The sequence below is a fragment of the Phascolarctos cinereus genome, unplaced genomic scaffold, assembly GCF_003287225.1.
Source record: "Phascolarctos cinereus isolate Bilbo 61053 unplaced genomic scaffold, phaCin_HiC Scaffold_1;HRSCAF=81, whole genome shotgun sequence".
In the NCBI taxonomy this organism is placed as follows: domain Eukaryota; kingdom Metazoa; phylum Chordata; class Mammalia; order Diprotodontia; family Phascolarctidae; genus Phascolarctos; species Phascolarctos cinereus.
In genome coordinates this window covers 236,491,388-236,517,273 of record NW_027555514.1, presented here as the reverse complement: position 1 = coordinate 236,517,273, position 25,886 = coordinate 236,491,388, and the positions used below count along the sequence as shown (strand labels likewise).

General features: G+C 35.7%; 1 protein-coding gene across 1 annotated transcript in view; it reads left to right on the top strand.

Annotated features, from left to right (window-relative positions):
• PTPRR (protein tyrosine phosphatase receptor type R) overlaps window positions 1–25,886 on the top strand; it is a 347,808-nt gene that overhangs the window by 1,162 nt on the left and 320,760 nt on the right. The gene's annotated exons all lie outside the window — the stretch shown is intronic.

Genomic DNA, 25,886 nt, shown 5'->3' with positions numbered 1-25,886 from the left:
TGGAAATAAAAATCGAACCATAGTTTTAAACCCTGAGCACTGCGGTAGGCACTATCCCTAAGACAGATTTACTACTCTATTGGAAAGAGCAGCAGTGAGACTGGCCAAAATCTCACGGCAGTTTGTATTAAACCAAAGCCAGGTGTCTTAGTGAAGCAAACCAGGAGATATAAGAATAGACCTGGGATGTTATGTGAAGTCACCAAAGGCCATGCTTTCTAGATGTGATCTCTATGTACTGTAGCCTGAAAGGACCTACTAAACAGATGGAGTAAATTCTTTATGGAAAAAAAAAAGACTATGACAGGGAGGTTTTAGCAATATTGCTGCAACAGCAGTCTTCTTTTAGCACTCAAGCAACCATAAGACTGTGAATCTTTCATGAGCCTGCATAATTAAGAAATATCATGAAGGGAAAAAATGCCTTACAATTTTTGTTGTTAATGTCTCTGTAGTAGCTGTTAGAGTTCTTTTAATTGTTGGTATTTTTGTAGTGAAATAATCAAATTTTAAAATTTCACTTTTCCATTTTTCCCTGAAGCTTTCCTCAATTTTAACATATTATGGATCAATGGAGAATGCAATAGACATACCTATTGAGGTTGTGATTAAATAAGAGTTTCAACTGTTGCAAATAAAGCATTCCATTTTGTGGTTTTGTGTAGTTCCATAGTACTTTGCAAGTGGTATGATTTGAGTGCTGACTTTAAGTTAATTGCAAACACAATTTTGATTTTACAGCCACCAATTTTCACAGTTCCTTAAATATCCCAACTGGATTGAGATCAGGGAGGCAAAAAAAAAATTAGGTTCACATGGGAAGTAATAAGGTTTATTTCCAAAATATTCCATCAAATAATATGCTTGTATCTACATTTTGACAGAAATACAATTACTCACCCTAATTTAGATATTAATCAGGTGACCTATCATATAATTAATATAGTCATTTTAAACAAGAAAGCATGAAGCCTATAAAATCAAGATGCTAAAATTGAATGTCACATACATCAAGTGCAGATGGTCTCTATTTTTAAAATTACATTTAGAGAAATTAAAGTGTAAGTACATACACTATTGATCACTTTACTGAAGATGTCTGTAATAAGATGGAATGGAGACTCCTGTTCAGAGGAAAAGACTGGAAGTCTTAAGTCTTGGATTATATCCAGAGCTCTGCCAAGGGAACTGGGTAAACAAAGCCAAATCTATTCATCTCTGTTGCCATCTGAAAATAGAAATGACCATGTTGTTCAGTAATTTCAGTCATGTCCAACTCTTCATGACCCCATTTGAGGTTTGTTTGGAAAAGATACTGAACTGGTTTGCCATTCCTTCTCCAGCTCATTTAACAGATGAGGAACTGAGGCAAACAGGGTTAAGTGACTTCCACAGAGCTACTAAGCATTGTAGGCCAGATTTGAACTCAGGGAGATGAACCTGGCCTGGCACTCTATTCCTATGCCATTTAGGCGCCCAGAAATGACTATACTTCCTATTAAAATTTAATGAATGAATGCACATTAATTTTTTTTTCCTTTCCAGAATCTTAGATGCAAAATTATTTAAACTAATAAATTATACTTACTTTTCATTAATTCCTTCAAAATGAGTGTTTTGCTAGTGCAGATTGCAATTTTGACATTTTGATAATTGCATTTTAATTTAAACAACAAATTGGAACAAATGAGCTAATTAAAATTCAAACCTGCCATCTATCAGAAATTTTCTTTTGCTTTTTATTATAGCACTGAGGCAAAGACTGATTTTTTTCTTTGTCTCTTGTTCATTTGGGTCAAACATGGGGAAAGGGGGCTTGAGAGGAGAGATAAACTGTCACCTTATGAATTGCTAGCTTGTTGACCACTAGATCTTGTTTTCATAATAGCATTATTTTTATGTCAAGTTGGACATAAATTTTATAAAGAAAGGAATGACTTCTATACTTATATATTTTAAATTGAAAAGCTGATTGATTCATTTTGGGCATTCCAATAATATGAAAAATTACTAGATGCTGTTGGAACTGAGGGTACGAAAGGAAGTTACAGTGAGTGTTTAAAGGTTTTTGAGATGAGAGAAACACTTAAGACAACAGAATTGGAAAATTAGATGCTTTATTGCTTCCCTTACCAGTAAGCTGTTTTGGATTGGGTAGATCTTGGAGAAATATCAAGTAGATTCTGTACAACACTTAGATCCTCTTTTTGCTCCCCCACGAAAAGCACTGTATTGTTATATAGGAGAACCAGCTCCTTGTGGACTCAGATTTTGGATCTCCACTAAAGCACAACTTTCAGTGCCTCATGGTGGTGTAGAGTTGATCCTAAATTCTCAATGACTTTGCCAGAAGAACACAAGTTTTGGTAGGTTCTACCAAGCTGGAAAGGCCAGGCATGCCTACTATTGGGCAAGGATCAACTTAGTTAAGTTCATAGAGGCACGTCAGAGGTTGGCTATCAGGTGATGATATTTTACGGCCACAACAGCTATCAGGTGATGATATTTTACGGCCACAACAGCTCATGAAAACTCACTACAATAACACAGGTGATGCTGTAATGTGTACAATAAAATGATGGACCTTTTGAAATATTAAAATATTTTAACTAAAGTAGGCTCAAGGTTCTGGGGTATCTTGGAAAATTTCCCTTTGAGGAATATAATTCTCAGATGAATAGCCATGATATGTTTCTGTCTACCCCTTCCTTCCAGAGTCTTGTAGGTTTTTCAGAGGAATGACAGAGACCAATTATAATACACTCTACTAAAGAGTCTAATCTGTGCTCTTTGCAATGGTCCAAATCTCTATCTTCCCTGGTAGCACACATAGTCTGTCTACATGTGCCACGTTAAGGCCAAGTTTCCTTTCTCTCCAAGTAGTATACCAGTCAGCCTCTCCCTTTTTCCTTCTTTTGAGGGCAATTCATGTTTTTATTGAATTCTGTGTGTGGTCAAGGTGAGGGTTCATTAGTGGAAAAATCTTGAGAAACACTATCCTAAAAGGAAATGACAGGTTCTATGGGAAACTGATTAGGGAAAGGCATATGGACCTTAGAATTCTCTTGTTACCTCAATGAGTAATTACAGAAAGTCCCAATATTCATTGTCTCTCCCCCCTCTTTCTCTTTCTCTGTGTCTCTCTGTCTCTGTCAGTGTGTCTCTTACACACACACACACACACACATACACGCAGACACACAATGGCATATCACTTTTATGTTTCTGAGTACAGTTTTTAAGATACCTTTCTGTTGGTATCAATGCCACCTTTTAGTCAACTGGCTCTGATTGTCCATGATATTCCAAGGGAATGACCTTGACCTCAGAGATTATTGCATCAACTAGGATTCAGTCTTCTAGAGTTCAAATCAAGAGTAGTCAGACAATTATTAACTCTTTTAATTATTGCAGACATATAATATAGGTTATACTTTCAAAAAGCCAGAACAGTAATTTGTTTTAGTGATGAAATAATTTTTCTTCCCAGGCCTTACACAAACCAAATTTTATATGCTACATGTTTCCTTTAAAAAAAAATCAGTGGTTTTTATGCTCTGTAGTATACCCTTAGTGAATTGAAAGGACTGATATAGTTAATTTACAGATGCAACTAGGGCACTAGTGATAATCTAGCATCCTAGTGATAGACATGGTAAATTACATACTAGTTGTAATGAAGTCTAGGAGTGCTGAAGATATTCTGAAAAGGTAAATTTTTTGAATATTGTTAAATTTCTCAATGAAGTCCTTACTTGTCATTTTAAAAAATTAGTGTGGATATGATCCTGTAATACCTGGGACTCATTTTTTAGTTGGACCCATAGTGGTATGAAGATTAGTATCACAACATACTAAGTTTTATAATACTTCAATTGTTGGAATTATATTTCAGGGTAGAGAGGAAAATATGTAAATGCAGAATAACAGCAATACTTTGTTATATCTAGTTTACTTTGCCTCAATTTCCATTGCTCCCACCCCTGCCAAAAAAACAAAACAAAACATGTCCTGTGCCTGACTTTCCTATTTCTATCAATAGCATAACCACCTGGGCTTGAAATATTAGTTATCTTAGATTTCTCCCTATCCTTGTCCCACCACATTTAGTCATTCAAAAAGTCCTGTTAATTTTCCACAGTCCTTCCACTATGTTTCTATGATCTGTCTCTTCCTTTCTCCTCCCATTCTTGCCTCACTAGTCTCATCATTATCATTTTATATTAGTTATTGCAATAGCCTCCTGTGTAATATTCCAACCTCTGATCATTTCCCTCTTTCATCTTCCACCCTTACATTGCTTCCAGATTAACTTTCCTAAAATGTTTATTTGATCATGTAATTGTCCTTCTGAAAAGAAAAATACAGACTTTGACTACAGGATTAAGTCTAAACTACTTATCCTGGTATTCAAGGCCCTTCACAATCTATTCCCAACCCAATCCCAACTTACCTTTGCAGCCTTCCCTAAATGAACACACAAAAGGACTCTCGTTACCATCACTCCAACACATAATGTTTATTCCTACTTCTGTGCTTTTCTTCATACATTTTTCCTCACTTGGAATACCTTATTTTTCCTTTATAGTTTTGGAATAACAATAATAAGCATTTATATAATACTTAAAGGTTTACAAAGCACTTTTACAAATATCATCTTATTTTATTCCCTGGGAGCTAGGTGCTATTATTATCATCTCAATTTTACAGATGAGGAACCTAAGGCAGACCATGGCTAAATGACTTGTTCAGGGTCACATAGCTAGTAAATGTCTAAGCCTGAATTTGAATATAGGTCTTCCAACTCCAAGTTCACTGTGCCAGTTAATTGTTGGAAACCTACCTATCCTCAAAACCAAACAGAAATCTTGCTTATAATGATCATTGTTTATACTTTTAATTTACTCTTCCTGATATGCCTTGCTCTGTACTGTATAACTGTTTGAAAGATATGCTTAGAGAACATGAAGTAACAACTTGTAAGGAATTCTGAGAAATATGGGGAGATTTCTATGAATTGAAGGAGAGTGAAATACACAGAGCCAAGAGAACAATGTATATAGTGATTATAACAATGAAAATGTAAAGGAAACAAACAAATCATTAAAAGGAAGCTAAATCCTGAGCAATTGGAGAATCAAAAATGGTTGCAGAGAAGAGTAACAAAGCATACCTAAATTCTCTTGACAGAAAGTTAGGTACTATAAGAACAGAGTGCTGTATACATTGGTAAAAGTGGTCATTGTGACAAATATTTTTGCTTGGTAGTATTACTTTATTATGAGAAGGCTCAATTTGGGTTTGTTAGGGGAAGTATTTCTACAAATGATGGTTATAAAAAGGCAAAAAGCACACATATCCCATATATATGTATATACAGATATGTACATACGTATGTGTATGTGTATGCATATGAAAGGCAGCTAGATGGCTCAGTGGATAGAGCACTGAGCCTGGATGATTAAAAAAGGAAGTAGGAAATTGATCCAACCATCTATATACTTTCTTACTTCCTTGTTAATCATGCAGGAAGTTTTTAACAATGATATATCTATATCTCTATATATGTACATAAGTATATATATACATATATGTTACTTGAGAAAAATTATAAAATATAGGAGTTGGAATAAATCATCTCTGAGTTCATTCCTAGGTCCAATATCCTACGATGTCCTAGGAGCCCATATAGTCAAAGCACTGGACAAGATACAGTGGAGTTATACAAATAAATATGAAATGAGGCCATTCTCTCAAGTTTTCTGGCAAGTTTTACTTGTCAAACTAGCATGAACTCTTGAAAGAGGTCTATTCTTATGCTTCTTTGTGTTGGACCAAAGTCCTAGCGTAAAATACCTTATTTAGAGTAGATGCTTAATAAATATTTAATTGCAAAAATAAGTGCAACTCCTTTAGTTACATTCATACAGCTGTGTCTTTTCTGACCACAAATAGCAGCAATGGTTCCATTATTCCCCATTTGCATTTATTGATAAAGAGGAGCAGGAAGTAGTCATATAGAAGGTAGGGCTAATTATACTTTAGTGAACTCCTCGCACATTCCAAGAGAAATTGTTGCATTTATAGGGCTCGTTGTTCATCATGTAATAGACTAGCGGTGAGGAACCTGTGGTTTCGGTTTCAGTCAAAGGGCTGCACTTGAGGACCTAGAGGGCCACATGTGACCTTGAGGCTGTAGGTTCCCAACTCCTGTAGTAGACACACAATAACCATTTCTGGAATTTAAAACTTCTTGAACTTCATTGAGGTGGAAATGTGTTTACCAAACAGTTCTCAACACTGACATGATACCTACAGATACGTTTCCTTAGAAAGAAGTAGCGTAAGCTAACAGAGCAAGTCAAGTATGTATCTCACAATCAACCTAAGTTTTTCCATCCTGAGTCTCAAGGGGGAATCAAGTTCATCTCATCTAGCCTCTTACCTGCTCCATGGATTCCTTCTACAACATACCAGACAATTCATTTGCCTATGAGAAACTCACAACATCATTAGTATTTCATTCATTTTAGCACCTACTTCCTAATATTGAGTTAGTATCTTTCTCCCTCTAGCTTCAACCCCTCAAGGGATCCTAGTTAACCCCTTTGTAACTTTCTGGAATAAATTTGATCCTTCCATGGTAGCCCTTAAATATTTGAAGATAGCTAACTGTGAAAACAACTTAGCTAATCTTCATTTAAAATGGATCGATATTGAGGTAACTTGGCCATAGGCTCATAGGAACAAAAATTTAGAGCCAGAAGGGACATTTGAAACTGTTTAGTCCAACCCTCTCATTTAATAGAAGAAGCAGCTAAGGTACAGAGTGGTTAATTGCCACTTGCCAGTTGCCCACTTCACACAAATAGTAAGTGTCTAACATGAGATCTGGACCTACATCTCTCTCATTCCAAGTCCAGTGCCCTCTTTGGGATAATCCAGAACATTTTTATTTGTAGGAAATTGGAATTTTTAGAGTTAAAAACGACTTAAGCATTCATTAATCCTAAATTCCTAATTTTTGCTATTTAGGAAACTGAAATTCAAAGAAGTTTGGTGACTTGCCCAGGTTTTCACCATATTAGAACCACAGCTTCTATTATTCATAAGCTAATATACTTCTTATTATATTATTCTATCTCTCTTTTTCATAGGATACTAATCTCTGGCAAATTTAGGTAAAAGTGTGTACATTGTACCCCTAATTCCCACACTAGAAATGTCTATGTAGTTGGATCAATTTCCTACTTCCTATTTTAATCATGCAGGAAGTCTTAAACAACAAAATGATTGGTCACTTGAACTCAATAAACATTTATTCATCACTTAGCACATGTAAGATAAGCAACAACAAAAAAGGAACTTGTATTCTTCTGGCAGAAGGAATATGAAATATGTACAAATAAGTAAACAGCAGGTAATTTTGCTAACAACTGAAGGAAATGGTTGGTAAGACTGAGAGACAGATGTGATGAAAGGTGTTCCAAGTGCTAAGGACAGCATGTTCAAAGGCACAAAAATAAGAGATGGAAGACCAAGGTAAGGAGACAGACAGCCAATAGCCAAATTTGGCCAGAATATAGAGTTCAAAGGGTAATATGAAAACTTGGAAAGTCTTACTAGAGCAGAACTTTAAATTCCAGGCTGAGGCATTTGTCTTTTATCCTGTAGGCAATTGGGAAACCACTCAGGTCTGTGCCTTAGGAAGATAATTTGGCCAGCTGTGTAAAGGATGGATTGAAAATGGGGAAAGTCTGGCAGTCCAAGTTAAGAATTAGGAGGCTATTAGCACAGTCTAATTCCACACAGAAGAAACAATTAGGAAGCTATTTCATAGTCCAAGTTAGTGTGGTGAAGGTCTGGTGTCGGGTAGTGACCAGATGAATAGAAAGAAGAGGATATTGGAGAATCTGGGTTCAATTGTAAAGGACTATGGAATCTGGCTTATATGTAGTGTCCTAAAAGTCTTAGTGCAGTTTGAAGCTCTAATAGCTTTAAGGTCTAAGACTTTTGGGACATTCTGTACTTATTGTGATGAACCAGAAGAAATACCTTCAGAATAAATATGGTTTAAATGTAAAAAGATCAAAAGTTCAATTATTCTTAGAACTAATGAGTGATTCAGTTCAATAAACATTTATTATGCACCTAATATTAAGTACTTTCATTATTTAGGTTCTGAGGACTTGTAAAAGATATACAGCATTCTAGCTCTCAAGGAGCCTGCAGCCTAGTTGGGACGAGGTAGAAGATAAGTACATGAATAACTCGGATCAATTCAGGGAAGAGGTCCAGGTAGTGCTATAAGAAACTTAAGAAGAAATCTTCTTCACGTTAGGATAAAATAGGAAGGGGGTTCAAGAGAGGGTGGCATCTGAGCTGGGCTCTAAACAAAGGGAATCAATTTTAAATGATATGCGCCTACTTAGATTTCGTGAAAGATTTTTTTAATCATTTAATTTTTTTTTGTATTTGTCCAGAAAAGCAATTAAAGTCATAGCATGTACCTTTCAGTGAAGGTTTTTGAGACACGAGGGCTCACTTGTATAATGCTTAACACTTACATGTATTTTTAATCTTCAAATCACTTGCAAAGGATGACAGTAGGATAAGTTCTGATGTCAAGGGTTCTTTATAACTTTAAGAGAGTTAAATGGTAAAATTATTCCCTTCACATATCCTTCCATGAATTCCCTAGGTAGTAATGACCTTATCTTTCTGATCTCACATGAAACTTCACACTTCTTTTTCAATGATCAAGTAATTATTATTATTATTATTATCATCATTGTCATCATCATTGTTGCTATTTATGTGTATGTTCTAGCCTCCTAATAGAAGTTAAGCTTCAAAAAGTCAGGGGCCATGTCTTATCTAAGCTTTGTGTCTTCCTCAGAGCCTATCAAAATGCCCTGCTCAGGTTAGTGGCTTAATAAATGTCTATGAATGAATCGTAGAATTGAATATTAAATAAGTTGTAGAATTCATTTGACTTGTTTGTATGCTCATTATCCTATTTTTATTCTGTCTGTGTATTAACTGAAGTTCTGTTGGAAGATAATCATATTTTTCTAAAGAGAAAATATTGACCTGCAAGGGTAATTATAATAGCTTATGTACATTTTAAGGCTTACTGAGCTCTTTTCTCACTACTTTCAAGTGGTGAGCAGCTAGGTAATGCAATAATATTATCATTATGTTACAAATGAGGAGGCTGATGTACAGAGAGTTAGTTACTGGTCCAGAGTTAGACAAGGAAGCAAAGGAGTTTGTAATCAAAACCCAGACTCTGAATCCAGTGTTCTTTCTACCTAAATGCTATGTTGCCTAACTCCTTATTCTATGTAAAATGCTAGATACGTTTCTGGAGGATATGTTCTATTTTCCTCTTTGGAACAAGAAGTACATTTTAAAAGGGCATTATGTGCATTCTAAACTGCATGAGATATACATGGGACCCTTTGTATTGCCGCTGAAAAATCTAATTGTGTCTTCTTAAGGGAACTAGCTGATTGCTCTATTCTTATCTTTAGTAATGGAATATCTTATGAGTGGCTGGCTAGAAGCAAAAGCAAAGGGTTATGCTCAAGTTTTTATTTTTCAACATTAGTCTATTATCTGAAAATGGAAGGGGCTTCCTCCTCAGGTTGTGAATGCCTTGTCACTGGAAGTGTTTAAGTAGTGGCTAGTGAGGTTGTAAAAGGAGTTGATTTTTTGGGTAAAGGTTGGACTAGATGAACTTTCAAGTGCTTTCTGACTTTGAGATTCTGATTTTCAGTGTCATTTCCTCCCATCTTGATCTCTATTTTATTTTTTAATTTTTATTTAAAATTGATGGAATAAAACAAGCATTTCCATAACATAGTATAAACATGATTGCACATTTATGTACAGCTTGCTATTCCTTTTAAATGTGTAAGAAAGTTATCATGTACATTTCTTCTTTTCTTTTTTCTTCCCTCCCTCCTTGCCCTAGTGATGGCTATCATTAGATATAAATATGTATATGTATATGCACATGTGTACATACACACACATACACACACATATATATATATATATATATATACATATACATGTAAAATCATTCCATACATACTTCTACTTATCAGTTCTTTCTCTTGATGCAGATAGCATCTTCCTTCATCTGTCTTCTGTAGTTAATTTGGGTATTTATAACAGTGAAAATGACTTATTCACTCTAAGTTGCTCTTAATACAACACTGCTTTATTGTATACAACATTTTCTTGGTTCTGTAAATTTTGCTTTTCATTATTTTGTGCAAGCTTATTCATGTTTCTTTAAGATCATAGAGCCCATCCTTTCTTACAGCACAGTAGTATTCCATCACAACCATACACTACAACTTGTCCAGCCATTCACCAATTGATGAGCATCCTTACAATCTCCAGTTCTTTGCCACCACAAAGAGAGCTGCTACAAATATCTTAGAACATATAGGTTGTTCTTCTTTTTCCCTAGTAATCTTTGGAAATAGACCAAGTCAAAGGGCATGGGCAGTTTAATAACTTTTTGGGCCTAATTCCATCTTGATCTTTAAAAGTCCTATAATTGGCAAGTTTTCTCTGGGGGAAGAGGGAGGAAATAATCCTTTATATAGTACCTGCTATATAAATGTTCCAGGCACTGTGCTAAGCAGTTTTTGCAAATATTATCCCATTTGATCCTCATAAAAGCCCTGTAAGGTAGGTGCTATTATTATATTCCCATTTTATAATTGAGGAAACTAAGGCAGACAGTTTAAGTGACTTTCCCAGGGTCACAGAGTTAGTAAGTGTCTGAGGCCAGATTTGAAATCAAATCTTTCTGACTCTAGGGACAGGACTCTATCCACACTATACCACAAACTTCTTTGGTTGTAATGAATAAACACTGATACACAAATTAGTTGAATACAGACCCCTTAATGGTAGGAGCTACTTTGCCTTTTCTTTTTGAAATTGTACGATGGTTCTTAATCAGCTAGGATCTATGCACAAATTTTAGGGGGTCCATGAACTTGGATGGGAAAAGTTACATCTTTATTTTCACCAACCTTGAACTGAAAATTAGCACTTTCTTCAATTATGAATGTAGGCAAAAATGCATTAGCCTGAGGAGTCCATAGGATTCTCAATATGCCAGAGGGATCTAGGACACAGAAAAATAAGTTTAAGAACTCTTGGTCTATCATAAAATTTTACTGTAAGATTAAAAAAAAGTCTAGTTAGGTGAGAACTACAAGCTACTCAGATAAATTAGTCTTTTGTGTGATGATTTCTAGCTCTGACATTCTGGCTTTTGAAATCCTCCACAGTTCTGCTATGGAGATATGGCAATTCACTGCCTCATGAGGCATCCCTTTTCACTTTTAGATAGTTACTAGGCAGTTTAATGTAAAGGGAAGGTCATTGGATTTAGAATTAGCTAGTATTTAGTCATTTATTTTCATTAAGTAATTTATTTTGATTTATCAACCATCATTTCCATAAGCTTTTGAGTTTTAAATTTTTCTCCCCCTCCTTCCTCACCTCTCTTCCCAAGACAGCATGCAATCTGATATAGGCTATACATATACATTCCTATTAAACATATTTTCACATTAGTCATGTTGTAAGGGAGAATTAGAACCAATAGAAGGAACCACAAGAAAGACGAAACAAAACTAAAACAGAAGAAAAAAAAAGAGCAAATAGTACGCTTCAATCTGCATTCTTAACTCCACAGTTTTTTCTTTGGATGTGGATAGCATTTTCCATCATGAGAGCTTTGGAGATGTCTTAGGTCCTTCAATTGTTAAGAAGGGCTCAGTCTATATAATCCTACAACATGGCTGTTACTGTGTACAACGTTCTCCTGGTTCTGCTCATTTCATTCAGCATCAGTCCATACAAGTCTTTCCAGGTTTTTCTGAAGTCCACCAGCTAATTATTTCTCATAGCACAGTAGTATTCTATTACATTCACATACCACAACTTGTTCAACCATTCCCCAATTGGTGGGCATCCTCTTGGTTTCCAATTTTTTGCCACCACAAAAAGAGCTGCTATAAATATTTCTGCACATGTGGATCCTTTTCCCATTTTTATGATCTCTTTGGAATACAACCTCAGAAATGCTATTGCTGGGTCAAAGGCTTAGCTAGCATTTATATAGCACTTTAATGTTTACAAAGTTCTTTACATATGTTAACTCATTTGATCCTTGGAACAACCTGGTTAGGTAGCTGTTATTCTTCTCCCTATTTTAAATATGAGTAAAATGCGGCTCAAAGGCCTATAACTGGTTGATCTGTCTTCATTTACCAACCCCAACAATTGACTCACTAACTGGAAAAATCATGTACCCTATCAGAATTTCACTTTTTTTAATTCTAAAAAGTAGATTAATAATTCCTTCAATAACCTTAACAGGATTTTTCTAAGGATAAAAATCTATAAACCCCTAAAATGTTTTTTAAGCTTAAAACTTAAAAAAAACCCAACCCTGTAATATAATGATAGGGACTAACTCCAGTAGCCCTGTCTTCAAGACTGGCTCTCTATTCACTATACCATGTTCCCTCACTAATATATGCAAATGTGAACTATTATCAAGATTTTTTTTCTTCATATGGATCCTCAATCTGCCTCTCTACAGCTTCTACTCATTGCTGCCAATCATTCTTTCTGGGCCAAGTAGGACAAATCTAATTCCTCTTTTTGGACAGTCCTTCAGATATTTGAGGGCAGCTAAAATATCTGCCCTAGTTGCTTTCAGGCTATACATTCTTAATTATTCACCTGACCCTCAAATGTCATGATTCCTGTAGCAATCCTGGCAGCCCTCCTCTGGACACACTCCAACCTTATCAATGTCTTTCTTAACTGAACACTATATTCCAGATAACAATACCGGCTGATATTTAAATAGTGCTTTAATGTTCCACAGTGTTTTGCATATGTAGTGTCATTTGAATGTCACAACAACCCAAGAAGTCAGATACTACAGATATTATCTACATTTCAGAGATAAAGAAAGGAAGACTAAGATTACATGACTTGGCTATGGTCACACAACTAGTTATTGTTGGGGGTGAGATTTGAACCCAAGTCTTCCACTACACATCCATCCTGCAAGATGTCATCAGGCTTGGTATTCCAGCTTCTTTTACCCTTCTCATTGGAAGGTGGAGCCAAAAACTCTCAAACCTGCATTTAAGGAGGGAGCTCAGCTCAGACATCTCATTTCTTACCTGGCTGTACTACTCTACAACCTTTCTTTCTTTTTTCTCTTTCTTTCTTTCTTTCTTTCTTTCTTTCTTCTTCTATCTTTCTTTCTTTCTTTCTTTCTTTCTTTCTTTCTCTCTCTCTCTCTCTCTCTCTCTTTCTTTCTTTCTCTCTCTCTCTCTCTCTCTCTCTCTCTCTCTCTTTCTTTCTTTCTTCTCTTTCTTTCTCTTTCTCTTCTTTCTTCTTTCTTCTTTCTTTCTTTCTTCTTTCTTCTTTCTTTCCTTCTTTCTTTCTTTCTTTCTTTCTTTCTTTCTTTCTTTCTTTCTTTCTTTCTTCCTTCCTTCCTTCCTTCCTTCCTTCCTTCCTTCCTTTCTTTCTTTCTTTCTTTCTTTCTTTCTTTCTTTCTTTCTTTCTTTCTTTCTTTCTTTCTTTCTTTCTTATTTATATCTTAAGAGTTTAGTACAGTGCCTGGCATATAATAAAGGTTTAGGTATTTGATAAATATTTATTGACTATTAACTATGCCGTTGGCTTAGATGTGTCCTGACAAAGTACAATGGAACCTTTCTTCTTCTGGGTGCTATACTTCATGTGGTATTATGTTTTTATTGGTTATCATGCTATATTAAATTATATAGAACTCACAATCCAATGAGACCCTATTACTTAAGTAGCCTTCCCCTCTCCCTCCCTCAACATCATGAGAAAGCCATCCTAGATTCAAGGAATTCTTTGGATCAAGATCCACAAGTCATTGGCCCACACCAAAGTTTCTCTTTTGCTGGACTAAGTGAGAGACCACACTAATTCAAGCAAAAGTCAATTAGTTAAATGACATAGTGAGGTAAATAACAAACACTACATATAGCCAGGACAACTCATGCTTCTAGAGTTGCATCCAGTTGCACTCTAAGCTCCTTAAACTGCTACTTGATGCATCCTTACAGAGCTGCTGCTGTCATCTGCTATTTTGTTGATATTATCTATTGGGCACTTCTTCTGCTGTGCTATGTGCTGTTGGTGTCATCTCCTGGGCTGCTTATGTCTCTGAACTGTGAGCAATGGTTTTCTCCAAATGGTCTGTTTTCTCCAGTGAATTGCCATTTGTTGGTTTTCCACCAACTTGTTGATTACTTATTGATCTGCTTCCATCTGTTTCTCTTCCATTGTTTCTCTACTGAATAACAGCTACTTTACCTTTTACCTTCAGAGAAAATGTTTCTATGAATCTTTCCTATACATAAGAGTTATTCAATTTTTTTCTTAGATCCATAAGCATACAGTCAGAAAAAATTAATTATTGACTCAAGTTTATCTTTTAAAGTCCCTTGCTCTTCTACTAACTGAAAACTCCTTTTGAGTGAGAAATTTCCTTTCAACTTCCATTATGCTTCTGGCTTCGTTGGATCAATTTGCATTGGATCAATGCAAATTACCGTGGAGTTTCATTTAGTAAGATTAGAGGAGCAGGGTTTGCTTTTAGACCTTCATTCTGCATTCTCATGGGCCACAAAATTATTGTTGTATCTATTTCTACTATTTTTTTATTCAGTTGTGTCAGGAGAAGAAAAGGACTATTGGAGATGAGTTTTGTGTAGTTCAATACACACATAAATATACACATGTATGTATTTATTCTAATCTTTGGTTAAAAAATAAATACACATATTTGAATTTTGATCCAGTTGGGTAACCACATAGAATTAAACTTTGAAAATGAATATGTATATTATACGGCCATATGTATAGATCATTTGGTAGGAATATATTTTGAACCAGTTAAGGAGCATGAAATACTCAAAGAAACCTATCATTTCATAGATAAGATATTTGCTCCAAGTATGCAGGTCATAATTCATCCATGCCTGACCAGCTTGTGCAACTCTTGTCCATCTCCTCTTATAAGTTTGACAAATGGTGTCCTTTCTCAATATTCATTAAATGCTACAATTTGCTCATAACCTCCAAACACCTTTTCATTCCATGCTATTTGATATTAATTTTTCTTTCTTTGGAGACTGTTGTATTCTTTGTTTCACAGCTATATTATAAGGCTTGTGTAATACTCCTATTAAAATGCGTTTGTACATATGTATTGATGAATAAGCTGGTCTACTCAAATGCATATCACACTATGAATAATAGGTGTTTTTCATTGACTTGTTTTTTTCTTGTGTGGATGGTTTAGATAAAGACTTTGAAAGATTAAAACTCTATTCCAGAGGCTAAGCAGTGTTTTGGGGTTTGAGGTAGCCAGCACTTCACAATATCATTCCAAAACAAGTATATCTTGATAATTTCACTACCCAGATGAAATCCTTGTTCAGAATGGATTCATTACTGGATCTTCTTTATTACAGGTTCACAGCTTTAGAGCTTTAAGAGACTTTAGAAGCCATCTAATATAACTCATTTTACATATGGAGAAATGAGACCCAAAGAGGGTGTGACTTGCCCAAGGTCATAAAGGTAGTAAGAGGCAATTAAGATTTCAACTCAGGTCCTGTGACTCTGGTTCCAGCATGCTTCTTACTATACCACATTTGTGGCAAATACCTTTGACAATTATGCTTCCCTCATATTCTCAGCCTAATGTTTATGATCAGAGGGGCCATTGAACAAGGACATTCATATTGTTACATTGCTCAATGAATCTTTAATTATTTAGTTGTAAGAATGAGAGTAACGCAGAAAAATTACGACCAGTTAAAATGTACTTCATCAAAGCTCTCTTACTAGATGTTTAGTTACCATGCCCCAAACTTGTTTTCCTTACTATAGAATGGGTTTTGTAAACTGTGAAGAGATACATAAACGTGAGCTATTGTTATTGTCTTGGTCGGAGCCTGCACTTCCTTTGGTATAAGAACCTCTTTCCATTAATGCAGACCAGCAATTGCTTTGTAACTTATAAATCTTAGAGATCCTCTTGGAAGCACTAAGAGGTTAATTACCTTCCCTAGAGTCACGTAGCCCGTATATGTTAGAAGTAGGATTTGAGTCCATGACTTCCTGCTCCCAAGGTCAATTTTCCATGCACTCTGCCATATTATTTCCTCATTACCACTAGTATATATACATGTGTGTGTATAATATGCACACAAACACTTGAAAAAAGTCTACCCTTCATATCAATATATTATTATGGTTATTAATTTTATGTGCTATAAATATAAAAATTATAAGATGACAAAAAGTACTGTGTATGTTACATTACTTTATTGTAGGTTTAAGATTTATTTCTGCTTTAAAATTGCAACATATTCTTAATTTTATTTGAAGGAAATATAAGATAAAAATATTACTTGTGTAGACTGTTTTGTGCAAAGTGGCCAGATGGTATAAAAATTATTATTATTATTTGCAAAATAGGGAGTGTTTTTGTATAAAGCTTGGAAATCACTACAGTAGACTATCTCAAAACCAGATCAGAGTGCAAATCTGACTTCAGATGTATGACCCTGGGCAAGTCACTTAACTTCTGTTTGTCTCAATTTTTTCACCTGTAGAATAAGCATAATAATAGCACCTACTTCGTGGGGTTGTTGTGAGGATCAGCTGAGGTATCATTGTAAAGTGACTATATGACCACTGTCTGGTACATAGAAAGGACTATGTAAATGATAGCTATTATACCACCACCACCACCGCCACCACCACCACCACCACCACTACTACTACTACTACTACCACCATTATCATTACCTAGTAATATTCTAATTCTCAATTAGATTTTTCTACCATGAAACTCACTCATAATACTTGCATTGCTCTTAGTAGATGAGACAAGTAGAACTTTTCCAGCATCAGTTTTGGCTAAGTGGAGGCATAAACAATTTTAATTGGAAAAGTTTTAATATTCTAGTCTGTATTCATATTGAGGGAAGGGAGAGGGAGGTAGTCTATATATGTAGTAGCAAACCTGGAAGATTCCTTTGTAAAAATATCTTGTATCCATGTAGAATTAGTTTTTCTCTGACTGAAGACTCCCATAATATTATACATGGAAATGATGTTGCAGAAGAAAATTGGGCAATTTGGTGGTGGTTTCATGAACTACATTATAGAAATATTAGATTCACTACTACCCAAATCCATGGAATGCTTTGTAAAATTTCAATACCTGAAAACTGCCAACACTTTACGTATAAAGATTTTTTAGCATCCCATTATCTTTCCTGGAGTCAGGTATTCTTTCAGTTATATTTTATCTCAAGTCTTCCTTTCAGGAGTTGCTGGTGGATAAGATTAGTAAATGAAATTTTTGGCATTTTCTGAAATTCTTTAAGTTCTCAGAAATTAAAAAAAAATGATCTCGAAGACCATTAAAATCATAGGTTTAGAAGTAGAGAGGTGGGGCAGCTAGGTGGCACAGTGGATAAAGGACCAGCCCTAGAGTCAGGAGGACCTGAGTTCAAATCCAGCCTCAGACACATAACACTAACTATGTGACCCTGAACAAGTCACTTAACCCCATTGCCTAGCCAAAAAAAAAAAGAAGAAGAAAAAGAAGTAGCAGAGAGGACCTCAGGAGCCATGTAGTATAACCCTTTATTTTGCAGATGATGAAACTGAGGGTCAGGGAAGTGCATGACCTGCCCAAGGCTGCACATGTATCTTGTAAGAGAATTGGAATTTGAACATAGTTCCTTTGACTCCAAATCTAAGGCTCTTTACGCCACACCATGCTGACTCCTTAGTCCAAAGCACTCATTTTGCAGATTGGAAAAGTGAAGGTCAGAAGGGTGAAGTAACTCATCAAAAGTTGAAAAGACAGGATTTAAACCCAGGTCTTTTGATTCTGTGGTGGAAAGTTCTCCACAATGAACAATAGCTTATTTTATGCTATGTCTATGTCAGGGTAAAATAACTGGTTGACTGGTTGAAAGTGACATTTAACACAGTTGTATATTTGCTGCATTGTAGCGAAAGGAAACATATATGAATGGCTTTAAAAAGGAAACTGATTTTGACTGTGGAAACAAAGTTCAATTAAATCGGTTTATTTGTGTAGATATAGCCACATCGTTGCTGTGATGATTGAAGCCAGCCCACAAAGTACAAAGACGTTCAATCATTTTTCTTTTGATATGTCTTTTAAAGTCAGAGATACATATATATTCTATAAATTGAATCTAATCTTTTTTTTGGAATTCCTTTGAAATCGCTGAGACAGAGACTCCCAAATCTGGTTTTGAGTTATTCTACCGCAGTGGTTTCCAAGCTTTATATAACAATACTCCCCTTTTGGAAAAAAAAATCACACCATCTGCTTACTTTTCACTAAACACTCTATAAAAGTAATGTTTTTATCTTGTATTTCCTTCAAATAAAATCAAGAATACATTACAATTTAAAGCAGAAAGAAATCTTAAACTTACAATAAAGTAATACAACATACACAGAAGCTTATTTTTCACTTTATAATTTTCATATTGATAGCACATAAAATTAATAACCTTAATAATATATAGATGTGATGAGTGGACTTATGTTTCATCATAAAATTTCCTAAAACATGCATCACTGATGATATTGCAACTCACAATTCTTTGCAGCCACTAATAAATATCAATTTTTTAATCTTTGTAACACCTACACCAGACAACCCTTTCACATAAATATTATGAAAGGCAGTAGAGGTTTTCTTGCTTTAATTAGTAAGCTAGATAATTATTTACCAGTAGTCAAACTTTAAATTGATTTTCAAGTTCAAGCATTTATTTTAGTGTACTATCACAAGACAAGTCCAGATGTAGGTTTTCAAAGTAACAAAATGTTTCCCAACATAATTTTCAATGACATACTACACATATGCATGCAATCAAATGAGTATCTCTAACAACTGTTACTTCATCCATTTGTAACAGCAAAATAGAAAGATTTTAGTTCCTCAATGAATAGATCACAAAAATTTCAGACTTACAGACAATTTTTCTTACTGCCATAATATCTGTAAGTGGAACCATAAAGCTGATTTACAGATGATTTGCTAAGAATCATTTCAATTATATCAAAAGCTGCAAGTAATACCAATATTTATCTTACTAAATCAGGCTTTTTGCCCTCAGCAATTCTGTAAGAATACACATAAGATGCAAACAATCCTTTTATTATCACAAGCATCATTTTTGAAAAACAAATGGGTTTTCCCTCATAAAGGCATCACATTTTCAAAAAATTCTGTCTTAACTATATTCTATATGCATACTTTCAAGATGTTTCGATATCTTAGATACCATACCATGACCAAAAATAACATGTGTATAAAGCAAATATAGCGGTTTTTCTTCACCATCAATACTAGTATTTGCAGATTCCAATGATGAGTTTTATGGGTCAGAGGCTTATGTTTTTTCCCCCAAATTCCCTAGTTGAATTATCTCTGATGTCTTTGCTGTTAGTAATTTCAGTAGCTTAAGTGGATTTTCTCATCAAATCAGTTATGTATTTCTCCATTACAGGGAAATATTGTTTCACTTTTCCAAATGTGAAAATGAAAACAATTAAATTTAAATTGTATTGTTGTAAAGATCAGACTAGTATCTATTATCATTCTCAAATTTCAATTGCTTAAGTTTCAGGCATTATGGAAATCCACTTATTACACTGTAGCTACCTAAATGAATGGTATTAAGAAACATAATAGATATTATAGTACTTTTAATTCTAAAACCAAACATCATTTAACTTCAAGTATACATTTTTCATTTTCAAAAGCAGCATGCAAGGCAATGACATGATTTATCTATGTCATCAGCCTACACTAACTGACAGTATGACAGTGATAGACCATTCTAATATCAAAATTCAATAAAGGCCAATACACATTTTTTTTTGCCTCCTTTGTGACTATCATTAAATAATTGCTGTACAGTCAGTTGGAGGGGTTTTTTTGCCATATGCTAATACAACTGATGGTTTTTATTTTGCACTTTAGTAATATCTTTTGTTTTTATGGCCTTAATTTCCAAATTCTCTCTCTCTCTCTCTCTCTCTCTCTCTCTCTCTCTCTCTCTCTCTCTCTCTCTTTCTCTCTCTCTCTCTCTCTCTCTCTCTCTCTCTCTCTCCCCCCCTTCTCTCTCTCTCTCTCTCTCTCTCTCTCTCTCTCTCTCTCTCTCTCTCTCTCTCCCCCCCTTCTCTCTCTCTCTCTCTCTCTCTCTCTCTCTCTCTCTCTCTCTCCCCCCCTTCTCTCTCTCTCTCTCTCTCTCTCTCTCTCTCTCTCTCTCTCTCTCTCTCTCTCTCTCTCTCTCCCCCCCCTTCTCTCTCCTCTCCTCTCCTCTCCTTCGCTGCAAAACTTCCTTTTAAACAAAGAACAAAAAGTTGGGGGGAGGGAGGGTAAGCTTAACTTTTGTTTCTATTTTTCAAAAAAAATGGATTATATATAGCAGCTGGATTTGAAAACATGCATTTGTTTTGACTATTTCTTCTTGCATCTCCTGAGAAGGTTTCTCCCTCTTGCCAGGTGGTGGAGGTGGGAATAAAAAGACTTTTAGCAAACTCTGCTGTACTGTTGCCAGTTATTTCAATGAGTGCTACAAAAATTCTCCAGTTTTCCAGAACCGACTCAGTTTAATTGATTTATTTTGAATGTCCTTGATTTCCCTCCAGTGTTCTCTCCAATATACTATGTTGCCTTCTCACACTGAGTGAAGTAAGCAGAATTGGGAGAACAGCATATACAATATCTGCGATAATGAAAATGAAAAGAACACTAACTAGCACAAAGCCAAAATTTATTTGAGTAACTCCTCTATGTGGTTTGCCTTTCATTCTCAAAGGGGACCATGACATTAGGGAGATGATGACATGACTGGCAATTGATTTTGACTTGAGTGAGGGAGGGCTGCACAAAGTCACCAGTCTCACTTTCTCCTCTTATAACCAACCTTGACTCCAGAAAAGAAATGAGGAAATGCTGCCCTCCTTTCATTAGAGAAGTGAAGGAGGATGGGTATAGAAGGGTTGTATGTTCTGTCAGATCCAGTTTCTATGTTGGTTGGGTTTAACTTAATTGTTATTTGTTTTTCTTCCAAGGGAACTAGCCAGGAGGGCTTATATGATGGGAGAAATCATATGTAAAAAATATCTTTTAAAGATTTCCCATTTGGAAGATGGGAAGAGAAAGAAGAGATAGAATAACTTTAAATCCCATACCTAAAGCAAAAAGTGACTATACTTGAAGCAATATGATTCCCTTTTGACAGAAAGACAAGGGGTGTGAGCCACCTTCTTTGTGATTGTACACTTCTGTCTCTTCAGAAAGAATTGGTTTGTCCTTTTCTTCATTTCATAAGTGCTAAAATTGATTTAAAGTATTTACCTTCCAAGGGTTCATTCCAAGAGTGACTGTACAAGGCCACTCTGCCTGGCAAAGCCAGGAATTATGTACATTGCTTTTGAAATAATAAATCATAATATGATCTGCCCTCATAGCAACTCAATATACTTCTCCTCTCTCAGTGCAATGTTTCTTCCATTATGGTCATATCTGGAATCAATTCCCAATTGAGTTGTTTTGTGGTCCCTACAAATGCACATGCTCTCTCCACCCACATTTTGCTTTTGATGCTATTCCTCACATGAGATGCACCATCCCCCTATTCTGGACATTTTCACCAGCTGTGCCTCATACTTAGAATTCTCTCCTTCCTCCTTTTTTCTTCCTGGATTTCCTTAGTTCTTTCAAGTCCCAGTTTTACCTTTCATGAAAACCCTTTCCTGATCTCCCTTAATGCTAGTGCATTGTCTCTATTGATTCTCTGCAATTTATTCTGTCTATAATTTGTTTGTACACAGTTGTCTGTTTGTCTCCCCCATTAGACCACGAGCTTGGGAGCAGAACCTGTTTTTCACTTGTTTTGTATCCTTAGAATTTAGCACAGTAACTGGCATATAGTGAGCAGCTAGGTCGCACAGTGGATAGAGAACAGGAATCAGACACTCATTGGAATCAGAAAGACTCATCTTTCTGAGTTCAGATCTGATCTCAGACACTCACTATAGCTCTGTGACCCTGGACAAACCACTTAACCCTGTTTGCCTCAGTTTCTCATCTCTAAAATGAGCTGGAGAAGGAAATGATGAACCACTCCAGTATCTTTGCCAAGAAAACTCCAACTAGGGTCTTGAAGAGTTGGGACAAAACTGAACAACTGTCTCAATAAATGCTCATTGATTGACTGATGATAGAGTAATTTTTCATAAATGCAAATTAATGTCCTTGAGTTACTACTTATTGCATATACTCCGAAAGAGTTCTCATATTTCCTAACAGGGCTAGGCCTTGACAAAATTGTGACATTGGCAAGATTTGCCTTTAGTACACTTTCCTTCTTTAGGCCTTTTTTACTTCCTTTCAGTTCACAGTCCTGCCTACTCCCCTCCTTAATTATATATGTTCATTTCACAACACTCAATGCTCCCACACTGCCCTCTTTGGGAAGAAAGTAATTTGACAAATTCATGTACATTGAGGTGTTAAGTGCCTATTGAGTAAGGTGTCACACAGTGAACTCTTTGTCTTCTACCCTTCAGAGCTTTCTCAGTTTTCTTGAAGACTTTTTGTACAGGCCTCGATTTGATGAAGGGATAAGCTAGCTTGTAGGTTTTTCTCCTTGTTTTCTTTACCACGGCTCCCTCTGGCACATTGTGAAAGATTTAGCAAGGTATTTGTGAGGGATCTGGGATCCTCCAGGTTCTGGCACACTACCATCTTCTAACAGTTACTGAGGGTGCTATGTTGTGAAGAGCAGAGGCTTCCAAGCCAGAAGTCTTGGGTTCAAATCCTGATTCACTCTCTATGTGACTACTTTTTGAAAATCACTTAATCTCTCTAGACTAAAAGGGCTATAAGTCCTTTGGTACCTTGGATCAACCTGTTCATATCTTCTTTTTCAGGAGGAACCACTCCTTTCTGTGCTATTACTAGCTACCAGTCTACCTATGCCAAAAATTGAGATGCTAACTCCTATTTACATTGAACGATAGTGTGATACTCCGAAAGCTCCATGAGCTCCAATATTGGAGCCATAAAATAACTCAAAATCTTCCAAATATTTAAGAAACATGAGTCCAGGATTGTTATATTTTAGATCCTGCAAATTGTCAGATGCATAACATTTCATACTTTTAAAGAAACAATTCGTGTCATCTATTTCTGCTGGCTGAGGGCCATTTTGAAGCTCTATGGCATACCTAGTCTAGATCTCTACCATTTTCCTCATAAGAGTGAAAGATCACTGCTGAGAAAATAGTTATGTTGGTCCTATTTTTTGATCTATACTATAGTATGTTGTCCTGGACCTGTTCACAGATGGTGTCCCTCTATGCAACTCAGGTGATACAGTCCTTGCCTGATATACTAGGCAAGCATCCATCTATTCCTGCTGTAGTGGTCCTAGCTTTGGGATTTCTTATAGATGTCATATTGCTATCTGAATTAGGGAAACTATCCTTGTCTAGGCATGGGTAGAGTTTTCATCTTTGGCATAATAAATATGGAATTAACAACATTCACAAATGAATAATCTGACCCTGATGGCAAGAATCTTGTCTTAGTTTCTTTCACATGTAAAAAGCCCAAGGGTAATTCCAAGTTGGCCCCTAAGTGACTATGCCCCTACTTTCATTCATTAATGTTGCAGCATTTTTCCAAGACAGTCCCTCTTTTGATAGAAGATCATAAGCCAATTTTCAGGTGCTACTGCCTATATGAATTTTTGTCAAATATTTTAAGTGGTTATAGGAGTCTGATAATTCGCAGATTTTCTCAGTGGACTTTCCTAACCTCCTTCCAATAAAGACAGCTCTGCAGTTCCCTAACTTTGATTCTCACATCTAAGGTCTACTCCAAATATCAGTTATCATTTGTGAATGTCAACATTGGTAATTTATAAATGCAAATTATAATTTTGTAATGCAAATATTTAACCAAATCACCAAATAACTATAAACTAATTGACCTAATGAATAAGCCAGATTGCCCAAATGGGGTTTGGGGGTGAGGATGATGTTCAGTGAGTAGTAGCAAGAAATTATGCAGATTAAAAACTGTAACAACAATGGCATTCCACTTATGTAACAGTTCACTTTGGCACCACCAAATAATCAATCTTAATATACAGATATAACAGAGAAATGCTGAAGAGCAAGCTCAGTGAAAACTAGTACACAGATAAGAAAAACAAGTGAGTCAAGTAAAAGGAATGCAAGACAAGACAACTTTCAAAACAAAAATCTGACTCCCTGATCTTCATGACTTATCAAAACTCACAAAAATAAATGCAGTATAAAAGGTAAAGCAATTGAAGCTTTCTCTATAGGTTAAGAAAATAAGGACTTTAATGAGATACAAACCAGAAGAATCAACAGCAGAGAAGGCTAATCCCTGTTCACTAGCACTCACTCAGCAACTGCTTTCCCACTGGCCCTGAAGTGAGGAAGGGCAGCACAAGCATTCTACTCTGGGATCCTCTCAGCAATTCCTTTGTTTCTGTTTCAGTCTCTGCCAGCACATTGTCTTTCCCCTGCCATCACCTTACCATTTGGTGCAACAAACCATAGAAATCAACCTTACCCTTCCTTGTTTTCTCCCTCCCCCACCTCCATGTGAAAGAAGTGGAGGTATGGGAAGATTGTTGTCTGTGTTCTGCCTGGGCCATCAGTGTTACTTTGCAGCAGCATTCATTCATAAAGTCAAAGAACAGAGGAAACTTGGGTAGGGCAACAGCGCATGTGTGGGGCTCTTCCAGGCCGGAATAAAAGGAGCCTGGAATTCATCTGAGGTCAGTCTTGTCCCAAAAGAAGCCACTTGGGTTGAAACTGAGGCCAGAAGATGTGAATTCCCCAGTGTGGGAGAAAGCTAAGACAGCTTAGAGGTGCATTTCTCAGGGAAACCACTATCAAAGGGGAAGGAGCCAAAGAGTGAGTGACAAGGTAAACCAAGGAAGAAAAATGAAATTGCCAAAGATCTCAGAAGTAAGGAAACTCAATTAAAAACCTTGAGTGCAAGCATATGAATCAAACATGGAAGATATTAATAACAGAAGGGAAGATGGTCTCCAAACATCTATATGAATCCAAACATCTCAAAATAAACACTGCAAGACAAAGGAAAATGAATCAAAATCAAATGAAGCAGAGGACTCTTTGAATTCGCAAAAGAGAATGGAAATGCATTCCCAAATGTTTTAAGAATAAATGAGTTATGAATCTAAAGTTTTTCAAATGTTAAAAAAAAAAATTGTTTTCACATGCAATTGGTAAATAAGATACACAAGCAATGGGGTATAGGAATCTATATCGGATAAGAGAAGGGACAGGGGAGATAGAAGGGAGGGCAGATTAGGGGAAGGGGTATTCAGAATGGGGAGAAAATTTGGAACTCAAAATCTTGTGGAAGTGAGTGTTGAAAACTAAAAATAAATAAATTAACCAAAAAAAGAATAAATGACTTATTAAAGCAAAATTTATAATTTAGGCAGCAGAAATCATTTGCAAAATAGAAAACTTGAATCCATGATTGTGAGTATACCCAAAGAAACAAAAGAGAAGACACCTGATGGGAATATAAATACATAAAAGTGAAGGGCAATGATTTTAAAAGAAAACAATTTATATGCAGTAAAAGTATGCTGACCTCAAATATGAGATGCATATAAATATAAGGACCA